Raw genomic sequence first — 16,284 nt, forward strand, 5'->3', positions numbered from 1 at the left:
TGATCCAACAATATTCGAAGAGCAAAATATGTATTGTAAAGATATTGTTTGATTCCGTATGTAGTATTGTGAATCCAAAAAACGTTTTTGTCAATTTCAACCATTGTTTTTGTTAAATCCAAACATAGTTTTTGTCAACTGGACAATATTTTTCTCTAATTGTTAATAATAACGCGATTCATAGAGATTTAAACATTAATAAAATTACAGATGAAATTAGTCAAATTAGTACTACGTATCTTAACAGATTAAGTAACCATTCGTAAGTAACCGAAATCTTAAAAATAACTGAAATCGGGAGGTACCATTTTATGGTGGCTATTTTATACCCACAAAATTTCTAGGGCAAAGTTTTGTACTCACAACGATGACTACCTACTAAATTTCAGCATTTCGGTGTGATAATGAGACAGACTAAAACTTAAAAAAAAACAAAAATCGGGAGGTACCGTTCTATGGGGGATATATCAAATCGTGGACCCATAGCGACAAATTTCTAGGGGAATAGCAAATTTTAGCCATTTCGTTTTAATAATGATGCTAAAAACTTAAAAAATACGAAATGTCAGCCACTTCGGTGTGATAACGAGGCTAAAACCTTGAAAGTATCGAAAATCAGTACTGCGGGGGGGTTATATAAAATCGTGTACCTATAATAACGAATTTCTGTCTGAAAAGAAGACAAAATACCAAATACAATGAGGCTAAAACTTTAAAAATACCGAAAATCGTGCGGTATGGTTCTATGGGGCTGTATTAAAACGTGGACTCGTGTAGACGTTTTCCAATACCAATATCCTAGGAGTAATACAAACTTCTGTACCAAATTATAAAACTCTATCATAAATATTGCAAGCTATATCATGATTTCAACAGGCGGACATGGTTATATCAACTTTATATTTGTCCTGGACAATACAAAGTCTAACCTCAAAATTCAAGGCACGATTTTGCACGACACGACCAAACACGATCATGCTAAATTTTTGGGCTCCCTTAGAAGTCGTGCAAGAGGTCATACTAAACACAAAAATCGAACAAGAATATAAAACCGACCAAAAAATTCACCAACTGTAGTTTTCCTAAAATTATTTGCTTCGTTTTTGTAGTCTGATACTTTTTGCCGTTTTGTTGTGGGAAGGCCAAAACAAAAATAATGATGTTGGTTTGCCATTTGTTTTGTTCATGAGAGAGAGAAGCAAATACAAAAACAACTCAGCGTTCAGTTGTTTATCTTGCTAAATATGATATTAAACACAAGTTTTGAAATTTTGTATTTGTAACCGACAATGGTTCCAACGTTGTTTCGGATTTTAAAAGATTTAAACTTATACCTTGCGCTTGTCACAATTTGAGCTTAGTTATGTATGATGTTGTTGAAAAACATCATCTTCCCGAATTGGAAAATTGACTGCTCAAAAAAGCTTGTAAGATATTTTGAACACACGGAGCTAAACAACAAATTGTCGAAAACGTTAAAACAAGATATAAGAACACGTTGAAATTCAACATATATGATGCTTGAGAGCATATACCAAGTCCAGAATGAGATTAAGAGTATTTTGCTAGAAAAGAATGAGTTGGATCGTATATCTGACTTAAAGCTAGAAAGATAAAATGAATGATTTGAAAGCAACGATTGTTTACATTGCTTAGACGCTTTGTACCAGCAATGGCACATATTATAGGGATGTTTTTATTTCCGCCATTTAAGGAGAAAAAAGAAATGACGTAATAGCTAATGTAATAGCAATGTTACTTTATATACAAAGTGAGAACATAGAGTGTTCTAAGTATGAGCAGGAAATTACAATGCCACATTTACACAAATTTTCAGAGTTTTTGGATACAAAATGGATAAGTCTCTAATTGATAAAGAAATTGATACATATTTAGCGAGTGCCGTATCTAGCCAGACTGATGTTTTAAACTTTTGGAAAGTGTCTAATCTAAAATTTTGAAAACAATTAGCCAGGAAAATTTTGACTATACCCGTCAGCTCAGCAACGAGCGATTGATTTCTTCCACATCTGGAAATAATGTTTTTAAATAAGAATATGTAAATATTAGTTTATAAGTAATTTTGCAATATGTAGCATATTTTAGAAGTATATATGAATATTTTTTTAACAAATAATTGTACAACTATATGAATATCTCTTTTTTTTGTAATCTCGTGCGTGAATGTGAGTGTTCGTGTGCCTAAAAATGTTGTTCGTGCCTAATTTTTAGGCACGCGCACATCTCTAATTTGGAGGCTTTACAAATGAAATGACGATACTATCTGACTGTATTTTAATCTGAATTCACTGAACAAATACCTGCTTTTGGCCCATAAATGCATGCAATTTAATGGCTATATCACACCATATGCTTTTTCACATGCATGACATCAGTTGGTCTGTATATTAGTATACCCAAAGTGACAAAATACATGTGAAAAGGCATATGGTGTGATATAGGCATAAGCTGGATATTTCGAAAAATGATTCAACAATGTTACTTATTGTGATAAAAAACGCTATTTTAGCAACACTTATTTTGCCTTCGACTTGCATTCATTGCCAATCTTCTAATCAAACACAACAAAACATGTCGTAACCCATTAGACAATTGATGTTGCATCATACCAACGCTGCTCGACGTATGAAATCGAACCTTAAAAACGAACACAATAAAGCAAGTTGGATCCAATAGGAGGACTGTTAAAAAATCTTACCGCCAGTGTCATCTGTGTGGTTTGTATGAGTCGGTGTGTGTGCGTGTTTTATAAAAGAAGAATCAAAACATATGCTCTACCGGCATTTTAATTCGTTTGTTTTGATGCTGACTTTTGGTGGGAGGTGGGGAGCAAACGTATTCCTCAATTTTTTTGGGGCTTCTTTGTTTCCCAATTTATTTTCGGTGATATTCTCTATTTTCTTCTTCATATTTTTCTTCAATTATTGTGAATTGATCGAATTGTAAGCAACATAGACACATTTTTTTTGTTTTTTATTAGCGATTATTTTATGAATAAGAAATTATTTTCATAAACACTTTTTCACAATCGGGTTAATAAATCTATATGTTTTTCTTTTTGATTAACAAAATCATGGAATGCTGGTTTTGTTTAGTATTTTTTTTAAAAAAAATATTGTTTATCGAGCTTCTTATTGAAATCACACTCGCAGCTTGAATTAACGTCAACAAATGTTATGTTAACATTTATGCTGACTGCCGTTAACATAAAATATGATGTTGCCATATGTAACAAACTATTTGCTGTTAAATGGGATTTATTCATTATTTGGTCGAAATCCACTAATTAGTAATTTCATCAAAACAGATAACATGATGTTTGTTGAAAAATATTCTTAAAAAAATCCACGTTTATTGGTCTAAAGTCTTTTGAAAAATATTCTTAAAAAAATCCACGTTTATTGGTCTAAAGTCTTTTGAAAAATATTCTTAAAAAAATCCACGTTTATTGGTCTAAAGTCTTTTGAAAAATATTCTTAAAAAAATCCACGTTTATTGGTCTAAAGTCTTTTGAAAAATATTCTTAAAAAAATCCACGTTTATTGGTCTAAAGTCTTTTGAAAAATATTCTTAAAAAAATCCACGTTTATTGGTCTAAAGTCTTTTGAAAAATATTCATTAAAAAATCCACGTTTATTGGTCTAAAGTCTTTTGAAAAATATTCTTAAAAAAATCCACGTTTATTGGTCTAAAGTCTTTTGAAAAATATTCATTAAAAAATCCACGTTTATTGGTCTAAAGTCTTTTGAAAAATATTCTTAAAAAAATCCACGTTTATTGGTCTGAAGTCTTTTGAAAAATATTCTTTAAAAAATCCACGTTTATTGGTCTAAAGTCTTTTGAAAAATATTCTTTAAAAAATCCACGTTTATTGGTCTAAAGTCTTTTGAAAAATATTTTTTAAAAAATCCACGTTTATTGGTCTAAAGTCTTTTGAAAAATATTCTTTAAAAAATCCACGTTTATTGGTCTAAAGCCATCTGAAAAATATTCTTTAAAAAATCCACGTTTATTGGTCCAAAGTCCTTTGAAAAATATTCTTTAAAAAATCCACGTTTATTGGTCCAAAGTCCTTTGAAAAATATTCTTTAAAAAATCCACGTTTATTGGTCTAAAATCTTTTGAAAAATATTCCTTAAAAATCCACGTTTATTGGTCTAAAGTCTTTTAAAAAATAGTCTTTAAAAATCCACGTTTATTTGTCTAAAGTCTTTTGAAAACTGTTCTTTATAAAATCCACGTTTATTGGTCTAAAGTCTTTTGAAAAATATTCTTTAAAAAATCCACGTTTATTGGTCTAAAGTCTTTTGAAAAATATTCTTTAAAAAATCCACGTTTATTGGTCTAAAGTCTTTTGAAAAATATTCTTTAAAAAATCCACGTTTATTGGTCTAAAGTCTTTTGAAAAATATTCTTTAAAAAATCCACGTTTATTGGTCTAAAGTCTTTTGAAAAATATTCTTTAAAAAATCCACGTTTATTGGTCTAAAGTCTTTTGAAAAATATTCTTTAAAAAATCCACGTTTATTGGTCTAAAGTCTTTTGAAAAATATTCTTTAAAAAATCCACGTTTATTGGTCTAAAGTCTTTTGAAAAATATTCTTTAAAAATCCACGTTTATTGGTCTAAAGTCTTTTGAAAAATATTCTTTAAAAAATCCACGTTTATTGGTCTAAAGTCTTTTGAAAAATATTCTTTAAAAAATCCAAGTTTATTGGTCTAAAGTCTTTTGAAAAATATTCTTTAAAAAATCCACGTTTATTGGTCTAAAGTCTTTTGAAAAATATTCTTTAAAAAATCCACGTTTATTGGTCTAAAGTCATTTGAAAAATATTCTTTAAAAAATCCACGTTTATTGGTCTAAAGTCATTTGAAAAATATTCTTTAAAAAATCCACGTTTATTGGTCTAAAGTCTTTTGAAAAATATTCTTTAAAAAATCCACGTTTATTGGTCTAAAGTCTTTTGAAAAATATTCTTTAAAAAATCCACGTTTATTGGTCTAAAGTCTTTTGAAAAATATTCTTTAAAAAATCCACGTTTATTGGTCTAAAGTCATTTGAAAAATATTCTTTAAAAAATCCACGTTTATTGGTCTTAAGTCTTTTGAAAAATATTCTTTAAAAAATCCACGTTTATTGGTCTAAAGCCTTTTGAAAAATATTCTTTAAAAAATCCACGTTTATTGGTCTAAAGTCTTTTGAAAAATATTCTTTAAAAAATCCACGTTTATTGGTCTAAAGTCTTTTGAAAAATATTCTTTAAAAAATCCACGTTTATTGTTCTAAAGTCTTTTGAAAAATATTCTTTAAAAAATCCACGTTTATTGGTCTAAAGTCTTTTAAAAAATATTCTTTAAAAAATCCACGTTTATTGGTCTAAAGTCTTTTGAAAAATATTCTTTAAAAAATCCACGTTTATTGGTCTAAAGTCTTTTGAAAAATATTCTTTAAAAATCCACGTTTATTGGTCTAAAGTCTTTTAAAAAATATTCTTTAAAAAATCCACGTTTATTGGTCTAAAGTCTTTTGAAAATATTCTTAAAAAATCCACGTTTATTGGTCTAAAGCCTTTTGAAAAATATTCATTAAAAAATCCACGTTTATTGGTCTAAAGTCTTTTGAAAAATATTCTTAAAAAAATCCACGTTTATTGGTCTAAAGTCTTTTGAAAAATATTCTTTAAAAAATCCACGTTTATTGGTCTAAAGTCTTTTGAAAAATATTCTTTAAAAAATCCACGTTTATTGGTCTAAAGTCTTTTGAAAAATATTCTTTAAAAAATCCACGTTTATTGGTCTAAAGTCTTTTGAAAAATATTCTTTAAAAAATCCACGTTTATTGGTCTAAAGTCTTTTGAAAAATATTCTTTAAAAAATCCACGTTTATTGGTCTAAAGTCTTTTGAAAAATATTCTTTAAAAAATCCACGTTTATTGGTCTAAAGTCTTTTGAAAAATATTCTTTAAAAAATCCACGTTTATTGGTCTAAAGTCTTTTGAAAAATATTCATTAAAAAATCCACGTTTATTGGTCTAAAGTCTTTTGAAAAATATTCTTAAAAAAATCCACGTTTATTGGTCTAAAGTCTTTTGAAAAATATTCTTTAAAAAATCTACGTTTATTGGTCTAAAGTCTTTTAAAAATATTCTTTAAAAATGCACGTTTATTGGTCTTAAGTCTTTTGAAAAATAATCTTTAAAAAATCCACGTTTATTGTTGTGATATTTGAAGAAAAATAATCTTTAAAAATCCAGGTTTATTGGTCTGGTGTTTGTTGAAAAACATTCTTTAAAAAATCCATGTTTATAGGTCTAGGGTTTGTTAAAAAATATTTTTAAAAAAATGCACAGTCGTTGAAAGCATATTCTTAAAAATTTGCGTTTATATTCTATGTCGTGAGAAAAAAAACGCAAAGTTGTCAATTCTGCTGTATTTAACATAGACACTGTCAATAACATAATCGTCGTAACATAAACGGATTCAACATGTTTGAACTGAAGCATATTAAACAAGGTAGATGCCGACTACCGATTTGCTACAATAAAAAGTTGTCAACGTAATTAGAATTTTTATAAATTTTATCTTCCCAAATATGCCAAATGTCTATGAACTCTTAAATAAAATAGCACAATCTTAAGGCCGTTGTAGAACGCATTTAATCCGGTTTTCGAAAACAATAACAATTAACTGTACTTTTAGATTGGTCTTTCTGCCTATATAAATTCATAAGGTGATAAAATGAAAGGCATCTGTTTGGTAATAAGATTAAGCAATTTATTAAAATCACAAATAGCGCTTAAGAATACAAATTGTTTTGAATGTCCAGCACACAAAAATTTCTGATAAAACTTACACTAACACAAAATAACAAACAAATACAATTGACAGAAATAATTTCATATAGTTAATAAAAATTTTCATAATAATTTTTTGATTGTCCTGCAAACAAATACATAGATTTTTTAATACAAAATGCAACACAATTACAAACATAACATAATTTCAAATACATAAAAAGTACTAAACTATAACTTAAGCTATGGTGTTTATGTGCTCCGTTTTAGCCTTATAGATTGCTTCCTTAATGATGCGTATCTCCTGTGGTCTCGTGATACCCATGGCATTTAAATCCAATTCTCGCATTTCTTTAAATTTATTCAAATCACAATTTTTAAAAAGATTAGCATATTTGCTCATATTAATTTGATTGAGTATACGCTCAACGCTTTGAGTTTTCTTTGCATTGCCGGCAGATTTATTAATTGCAATCTCTGCTCCAGTTTTCTTCGGAAGAACAGCCTTACGAGCAACAACCGGCTTTTTGGTACTAGAGGTTACAGGTTTTTTACTTTTGCTCGATTTTTTGGTTTCATTTATAACAATTTGATTGAAATTATAATTGTTAATAACAATGTTGGTATTGTTCTGGCTGATGGAAGTCTGAATACGCGTGGAATTGGCCAATGGCGATGCAATATGCATTGGACTATTTATGTGGCTATTGAGCAAAGTAAGTTCCGACATTTTTTTTATTAATTTAAATTTTTTAATTTTAAATCTACTGATATTTTCTTTTTCGTCGTAAAACTGTTTTTATTAAACCACGCTTTTTCTATCCATAAACAGTTATCTTTACTGCATGGCGCCGAGAGCATTACTTTTTTTAGGCATCTCTCTCTTATCAGATGCCTAATTTTACATCACTGTAACACCTAAACAATGGACTCATTAAAGGGGAGCGCTAGGCGCATTTGGTCCCGGTCCACACTAGAGCGATTTCATTGAAAAATTTCATGAGAATTCTCTACTATGTCCCGGTCCACACTAGCGTGAATTTCATTAAAAAGTTTCATGAGATTAGGCGTTTCTAGATCGAGTTCCATAGTAGGGTAAAATCATGAAATTGATGTAGTGGGGAAGTCGATCTAAGAACGCCTAATTTCATGAAATTATTTCATTAAAATCGCTCTAGTGTGGACCGGGACTATGGAACTCGATCTAGGGACGCATAATTTCATGACATTTTTTAATGAAATCACTCTAGTGTGGACCGGGACTTACTAGGCGTTTACACCAGACAGTTTGTCTTGAAATACAACTCTGATTTACTAACACATACATACATCTGTCGTTTGTCTCCTAGCTGCCCATCATTTTATCACAGACAGTATGGAAGACAAATTTTTGGCATTTTTGTAAAAATAAGTGAGATAATAAATGAAATGTGTTGAAAACAAAAGAACATGAACAATAACAAAATATGTGAACGGAAAACAAAAAGAAATCGATGATTTTCATTCATAATCTTAAGGTAAGGTCACATTAGGCAAATATTTGCTCCAGCGACCGGCAGTGGGCGCTTACTGAGAGCAAGTGAGCATAATTTTCAACGCATTATTTACGCTCACCTGCTCTCAGTAAGCGCACACTGCCGGTCGCTGGAGCAAATATTTGCCTAATGTGACCTTATCTTTACAACTGTTATTTCAGTTGTCTGGACGCCTACGTCACACTAGATCAGTCGATATAGTTCACTGAACTATAATCAGTCGGTGACCGTACGAACAACGAACGATTCACAATCTAGTTCAACATGTCGTTCACAAATAAATAAAGTGACGGCGTCGTCTACGTTAAGGGATGCCTTCGTAATGTGATCAGTTTGTTTATGTTTTGGATCAAGGTACATGGAATAGCTGTCCGAAAATAAAGATTTCTACAAAAACATATGGTCTGTTCCTTTACTTTTAAAAATGGTAACAGTGGCAGAAAATGGTAAAAGTGGTAAACTGCTATCATATAAATTGTATGCTATTAAAAGTAATGTCCAATTTACATTAGAAACTTTTTCGTCATTTGTCCCTGTTTATACAGGGAAAGTTAATGGGAAAGAAAATTGAGTTTATGGGCGAGGGAGTAGAGGGGAATAAGAGGGGGTACACACACCTCTGTACTGGCAAATTCTGTTTTGTTTCGTTTTTCTTCGTATACAACCTAAAGTTGGCTGCAGATTTGTTTTTGTATTTTCTTTCATTTTATTTTCTCTGTCGAGAAACAAACAACAGCAAAGACAATTGAAAAAAAAAAAACCTTTTGGAGGAAAAACTATTTTTTAAGCAAAAACAATTCGAAATAAGTGGAAATATCAAAAATAAAATGCAATTTAATGGTTCCCTTAATAATTAATAATTTATTATCGCTCACGTCCATTTTTACTTTTCATTACAATTTGCGTTGGCTTTGTTTTTGAACGGCGTAATGAGAAAATGAGTGTGAAGAAGAATAAGAAAAATTATAAAATTGACACAAACATGATTTCCGTGTCTAAACAACAAGGAAATTTTAAAAGAAATTGAGAAGAAAAATTTTCTTTCCAGTTTGAGTGTCTAAACACGGTCTTTAGAGCTGATTCGTCATTTATTTGCTAAAACAGGCAACATTTTGCGTCATTTACCATACAAAAATAAATGACGATAGCTGCGTCATTAGGTCTGTACGATAACCCAAAAGTTTGTACAAATTTGCACAAACTTTTACAAAATGCTGTTCGATAACAAACTTGTAAAGTAATGGGATTTCTACACGGTATGTTTTTTACATATTCATGCATAGCAACTGTCACTTTTTTCGCAAATTTGTAATTCCTTCTGTACGGCAAAATTTTATTTTTCATTCGTTTTCTGTTGTTTTCTTTATTTATATCGCGTACAAACAAAACAGCTGTTTACCTTTGGTTGTACAGACGAGAATAGAGCGCGTTCTATTCGAAAAATATGTATGGTAACATGGGGCGCCTTCGCCACGTTTTTTTCAAAATGTTCTCATATCGACATCTTTAAGGTTTTTCCAAATATTATTTTTGGTAAGAATATTAGCATGTCTTGACTATAAGTTTTGATATATAAATGATTATAATTTTGTTTTTAAAATATTATTTTTGAGAATTTACAAAATGTCTAAAAAGTGGCGAAGCCTCCCCACCCATGGGGTAGCATCGCCATCGACATTGGATATATATCAACGGACTCTTAAACTGGCATTTACCATACTTCCTTCCCAAATATCAACATAATGCATAAAAGGAACATGTTTTCTATTTAATAATCAAAAATGATTCTAAAATTTACAAAAAGAAACATATTCAAGCCGTTAATTGAAGTAGGTACCTTGAATTAAGTCATAAAAATGAACTTTTTGCCAAATTAGATAGGTTTAGCACAATATTTGATTTCAACTTCACAATATAGCGTGGAATATCAATAGCATAAACAATTTAAGTAAAACCTGACATATTTCTAACATTAACCCACAACACCCCTATCATGGCGAAGCCGCCCCACCCCCTACATAGTTCATAATATGAATATATTGACATTTATAATTACTTTTATCATGCAAATTATTTGGATTTATATTCTTCAGTAGTTGTCTATTAACGGTATAAAATATAATTTTGATATCACTAAAGGTATACGAGATATCACAAAATATACCTACCATGAATATTTTTCGCAATACCCCAAAAACATGAAACCGCGTCCATCAGCAATCATATATTTGATAGAAATGCCAATTTTTGGGAGATGAAAGATCTTCGTCAAACTCACAATTTTCCCTTTAACGGCATTTCTGTAGCAGTTATAATTATCAAGAAAATCGGTGCTGGCGAAGGCGCCCCAGTGGCGAAGCCGCCCCATGTTACCATATATATGTGACAGTTGGCATGCACAAATATGTAAAAAACATACCGTGTAGAAATGCTTTAAAAGAGAGCGAATTTGGAGACAATAGTGAGAGAATTTTGGAGAGCTTTGGAGAGTTTTGTTTACAAGTTTTTGCAAGGAACATTTTTCTTGTAAGAACTTGCAAGTTTGATCAGCTGATTTCAATTCGAATGTTTTGTGGCGGACTTCTTGGCAAAAACTTAAACAAACGTTTGGTTATTAAAATAAATAGAAATAAAAACGGAAAAATTATTAAATAAATTATGGAAAACAATAATGTAAATAAAATAACTTATTTTGTAGTTTGTGGTGATTAATTTTTTATTTTATTATTAACCCTTTCGGTTCTTCTTTTTTGTTTTTGATCTGAAAAATATACTTTCCCAATTTTATATGTACTTAAGCCCACTATATGAATAATCAAAACTAATTTTTTAACATTTTGTTTGGAAAAGTGGTTTTTGGACACTATGCCATATGGCATAGAATGTATTTAAAGGAAAAAAAAAACAAAACTAAAATATTCAAGTTTTTAATTAAATTTCATCTTATAGAAGACCAGGAGGCCTTATAGAAGAGGAAGAGGTCTTCTTATAGAAGAGCAGGACGTCTTCTCATAAAAGAGCAGAAGATCCTCTCATAGAAGGGCAGGATGTCTTCTCCTGGAAGAGCAAAAGGTCGACTCATAGAAGGACAGGATGTTTTCACATAGAAGAGCAGCAAGTTTGCATATAGAAGGGCAGGAGGTCTTCTTATAGTAGAGGAAGAGGTCTTATTATTGAAGAGCAGGAGGTCCTCTCCTTGAAGAGCAGGAGGTCCTCTTCTTGAAGAGCAGGACGTCTTTTCATAGAAGAGCAGGACGTTTGCATATAGAAGGGCAGGACGTCTTCTGATAGAAGAGCAGGACGTCTTTTCATATAAGAGCATGACGTTTGCATATAGAAGGGCAGGAGGTCTTCTTATAGAAGAGAAGGAGGACTTCTTATACAAGAGCAGGAGGTCTGCTCATAGAAGAGCAGGGCGTCTTCTCGTAGAAGAGAAGGACGTTTGCATATAGAAGGGCAGGAGGTATTCTTATAGAAGAGAAGGAAGTCTTCTTATACAAGAGCAGGAGGTCTGCTCATAGAAGAGCAGGACGTCTTTTCATAGAAGTGCAGGACGTTTGCATATAGAAGGCGGGAGGTATTCTTATAGAAGAGAAGGTGGTCTTCTTATACAAGAGCAGGAGGTCTGCTCATAGAAGAGCAAGACGTCTTCTCGTAGAAGAGAAGGACGTTAGAACATTTAAAGCCTCTTATAGAAGACCCAGGGTCTTCTAATAGAAAAGCTAGGATCTTCTTATAGAAAACCTAGGGTCTTCTTATGGAAGATGTGAGGCCTTCTTATAGAAAAACTGGAGGACTTCTTATAGAAGACCTGAATGTCTTCATATCGCAGATCTGAAGGACTTCTTATAGAACACCTGAATGTCATCCTATAGAAGGGCTGGAGGTCAGCTTGTAGAAGACGTGGGGGCCATCTTATATAATATCTGGAGGAGTTATTTTAGAAAATCTGCAAGAATTGTTATTCATCATCTGGAGGTTTTCCTATGGTGGATCTGGAGGTTTCCTTATAGAAGACCTGGAAGTCTTAGTATAGAAGACCTGGAGGTCTACTTATACAAGATCTGGAGGTCTTCTTATAGAAGATCTAGGGGTTTTACAATATAAGATCTGGGAGTCAAACAAAGTGAAACATTTCCGTTGGGAAAAATCTATGCCATATGGCATAGTATGAAATATAAAAAATCTGGCAGCTCCATTGAACTATATTTCGAATCTTTTTTTCGTTTTAATTATTAAGGCAATGATTATCTACTAAATTAAATACAAAAAGTTAACAAAAAAAAATATTTTTGTTAATAAAAGATGGTATTTTCATGTAAATTTTAAATCGAACGAGGAGCGCTTGCTCTTTCAGACATAACAATGTATAGGGTCCACCAATCAAAAATGTTTGTCGAATTATTTTTAGATAACACTTCAGGGAAAAATACAAAATTATTAAAAAAAAGAGTGCCCATAAGTATTTTGCCTTAAAACGGGCTTCAAAAACTGGTTATGCCATATGGCATAGAATCACCGAAAGGGTTAATTTATTCAATCTTTTCCGCCAACATCTTCTTCAAATCACCTGACTTCTTGCAAGTTTTTGCAAATTGCTGTTCGATAACAATCTGCAAATTTTTAGCTTCTAGAGAGTAAAATTGGTGGAGAAACGTTACTGAGAATTTCCCGAGTACTTGCAAGTACTTTTCACTTTCGAAGTTATCGTACAGACCTATTTATCCTAAACATCGCACGAAAACACCATACTATTATATGCAACCCTGCGTTTTCGTCATAAACTGCCAAAAAATATAACTGTTTTATGATGTCTTTGTTTGTTTGTGTGTGTTTGTAGAAAAACAAAAATACTCAAACGATGACAAAAGTGTAAATATATTTACACTTTTGTCATCGTTTGAGTATTTTTGCTTTTCTACAACACACACAACAAAGTCCCGGGCCACACTACAGTAATTTCACTGAAATTTTGATATGAAATTATAACTGTGTTCCAGAACTAAAAAGTTTTTACAATTTTTACCACTTTTACACATTTTGCGTTCCCGTACACAAAATTTATATGAAAATCGTTTACGACTTTTACAACTTTTACGACGTTTACAACTTTATAAAGTACGGGAACAGGCCATATGCGTCTCTAGATCGACGTCCATAGTAGAGTAAAATCATAAAATTGCTGTAGTGGGGAATTCGATTTAAGAACACCTAATTTCATGAAATTTTTTAATAAAATTCACGCTAGTGTGGACCGGGACAAACAAAGATATCATAAAACAGTTGCATTTTTTGGTAGTTTATGACGAAAAAGCAGGGTTGCGTATAAAAGTATGGTGTTTTCGTGCGTTGTTTAGAATAAATGACGTAGCTATCGTCATTTATTTTTGTATGGTAAATGACGCAAAATGTTGCCTGTTTTAGCAAATAAATGACGAAACAGCTCTAAATGACGAAAAAGTTGCTAATGTAAATTGGACATTAGCAAATAAATGACGAAACAGCTCTAATACCCCGGTTACACTATTGAAGGTTAACCCACCGGGTTTAATAGATCCAGTGGGTTAATCTTTGCTGGTTACACTTAGCTTTTCGAGGATATAAACTGTCAGCTGATGTTTGTTTACGTATACATACAAAATAACTAATAAAGTCGTGTTTTACACTTTTACAATTTCTCGTATGAGATATCGTCCCCTCTTTGCTCATATTGGTATATTTTACACCCAGGGATACATTTTTGTATCATGGTATTTTGTTAAAAAAGTGTCTAATGTAAAAAAATTAAATAATTTTATGATTTTCAAATAACTTTAGATTTATTAACTCCAAAAAATCTCATGCGACCAATCGTAAACGTGTAAAACACGACTAGCTCTGTTGCAAAAACAGTTGCAACTTTTGGTACTTTTTGAGTAGAGTTGAGTTTTTTTGCACAAATACCGAATACAAGACTGTATTTTTGGTGGATTTGTGCCGGATTTAAAATAAACCCAGTCGTGAGAGGATTTAATTTTTGTATGACAAATCTGGTCAGATTTGACCAGATTAAGCAATAAATCCGCATAAAGTGGGTTAACCCGGCAAAAAACTGTAGTGTAACCGCACTATAAATGACGAAAAAGTTGCTAATGTAAATTGGACATAAAGCTGGGTACACATTGTTAGTTTTGAATGACAGCTTTGTTGTTGCTTTCTAGTGTGGCCGTTCATTTTTGTCATTCATCATGCAACCACAAAATATTTTGTGGTTGCTGGACGGTTGGACAGTTATCGATAATTGCAAAACATCGTCATTTAAAACTGACAATGTGTACTGTACTTAACAAACCATGAAATTCAATTCATTGCAAAGGAAAATTATTTGTTTTACGAATGAAAACATTTAAGTAAGTTTCGGTCGCGGATTTTGTGTTTTAAATGTAATTTGCGACTCAACGTATCTGGGTAATACGGACGCTCAGAGATCGTTTTTTGGTAGATTGGTAAAATATTTGTGTACGTCCCGTCGATATTTAGGTTTAGCAGTAAAACGGCAAAATTAGTAAACACAAAAGCAACAAGTGGGTTTGTTTACAATATCATTTTTGAGCATTTTATAAAAAAACGCGAAAAATGAATGAAGTGTCAAGGTTTCTCCACATAATCGAGTTGTGTATATAAATAAAATGTTTGTTTCAATGCAAAGCTGACGAATTTCTTCTATACAAATGTTCTAAAAACAAATTTACAATTATTGAATTCGATTGTTTTTAAAATTGTTTGGCATATTATTCATTTTTTTTTTTTTTTTTTTTTTTTGCTCGGTAGTATTATTTTTCCGATTTTGTGCTAGACAATCATATCTGTGCTCCGAATACTAGCAAAACTTGCACTTGAACTAAAACAAGGGTTATTTTTTTTCCTTCAAATGACCTATAAATCGACTCGATTTCTAAATCCAACTTTCAAATCCTAGTTGTTTAGACTAGTCTAAAATGATATAAGATGCCAGTCAGCTGATCTTTGTTTACGTATACATACGCGAATTTGCAAAAAGAATTGCTTGAAAATTAAAAATGGAATGGAATACTGCAAAAAATAATCTGACAAATTGCTATTAAATATGTTGTTTACAATTTGTATTAAATTAAAGCTACATACCATGGCAGAACTACCAGGTAGTGGTATCACACCAGCTGATCGAATATGAAAAGTCAAATCCCTTTATAAAAAAATTATTTTTGTTGTAATTTCCCCAACAACATAAAGAAAGTTTTGACATAACATATTCAAAATTTTACGACGCCACTACCTGGTTAATTGTGCCATGCTACATACATTTTATTTTTATTTAATATTTTTTCTATTTTTCTGCTTCTGTTTGTTTTTGTGTGTTTGTGGTTACAGTTATTTGAAAAATGTATATAATAGGGTTATGACTTTTTTACAACCTCACATTTCCGTGTGTCATATTTTGATGAGCTTTTGCAAAAGATTAGATAAAATCTTAATTACAAGGTGATTCAATAGAAAAAAGCTCACGCACAAAAGGCTTTTAACGTTTTCATAGATGAGCTTTTTGGAAAAATTTTGGAGTCACTTTAAGCACATAAATAACTCAAAACAATTGTTAAAGCCACACGACATATCTTGAATGACACAAGCTTTTGTTTCTCACCTGTTTTATCGTCATATTATTACATACATATATATCATTTTATATCATATAGCTTTATTCCATGTATCACATGAATTGAAAGTGCTTTGTGCGGGACCTTTTTCAATATTTAAATGGAATAAAAATTATTTTAGTCATTAATAGGCAAAATGTCACTTTTCGTGCAACAGGAAAAAAATGTTGGTGTAAATTTTTAATAGGCAAAAGTTCATTCACTCTCGCTACAGGAAATCATTTTTGAGAAAAAAGGTCAAAAAGTCATAATCCTAGTAAA

Source organism: Musca autumnalis, unplaced genomic scaffold, assembly GCF_047663935.1.
Source record: "Musca autumnalis isolate F117 unplaced genomic scaffold, ASM4766393v1 scaffold_4, whole genome shotgun sequence".
Classification (NCBI taxonomy): Eukaryota; Metazoa; Arthropoda; class Insecta; order Diptera; family Muscidae; genus Musca; species Musca autumnalis.